The sequence below is a fragment of the Austrofundulus limnaeus genome, unplaced genomic scaffold, assembly GCF_001266775.1.
Source record: "Austrofundulus limnaeus strain Quisiro unplaced genomic scaffold, Austrofundulus_limnaeus-1.0 Scaffold108, whole genome shotgun sequence".
In the NCBI taxonomy this organism is placed as follows: Eukaryota; Metazoa; Chordata; class Actinopteri; order Cyprinodontiformes; family Rivulidae; genus Austrofundulus; species Austrofundulus limnaeus.
The window spans coordinates 971,747-972,678 of record NW_013952510.1 but is presented as its reverse complement, the minus strand read 5'-3'; positions in this window follow the sequence as shown (position 1 = coordinate 972,678).

The following is a 932-nucleotide window of genomic DNA, read 5'->3' as shown; positions in this document are numbered from 1 at the left end:
ATACCAGGTACAAATTCAGCACCAGTCTATATTGCTACCTCAGTATATTTACTCAAGTAAAAATACAAACAAAMTGATACTCTCWAGTAAAATCCCTACATGGATAATGTGTTAACAGAAGTGAGTTTTAAGATACTTGTTTAGCAGAACTGACTCATGTAACCAATGAGTCATTATATTAATAATATCCTAAAGTTAGTGTGTTATTGTTAGGTTGTGTAGCCAATTTTAGAATTAAAGGGACACACAATACATCTGACAAAACATGAAAGGATAATTTAAAGAAGTGTTCTAATAAAGTTATCATGCCTTCATTTATATTATGTAATATGATTTTGGTGCTTCAAGCCTAGTTTATTTAGGTATAAACGTTCAGATACAACTAAACAATCATGTTATGTTTAACAGAAAATGTTATAATTTAGTTCCTGAAAGTATATGTTACAGTATAAATCTAAACTTGAAAAARAAAGCTGTACTCAGGAGGAGCACCTGAATAAATATGCTCTATTTTTCACCAGTGAGGTAACAGGAATTAAACTGATCTGTGGCCACACAGGGGCAGATTACAGGGAGTGACATCATCTGATTTGTGTAATCTCTTATAAAATGTTTCCTCTTACTCAGGGTCACATCTTCTGGACAGCATATTATTTTTCTTCAAATTTTAATCAGTATTCAAACAATGCTTTATCTTTCATTTCATGTTCAAGTGAAAGTTTAAAAAATCCTGTTAAATAACACCTTAAAKGTAGTGTTTTTGTTCTGAAATCTTTCTGACTGTCAACAGACGTGAATATTAAAAAGGTAATTTTTTCTGCTCACTATAAAACATCAGATTACAGAATTTTTTTTCTTGCTATTTGAGAAAAACTAGTAAACAATAAAATGTAATTAGACAAACAAAAGTAAAATATTAGTTGCAAGTTCAT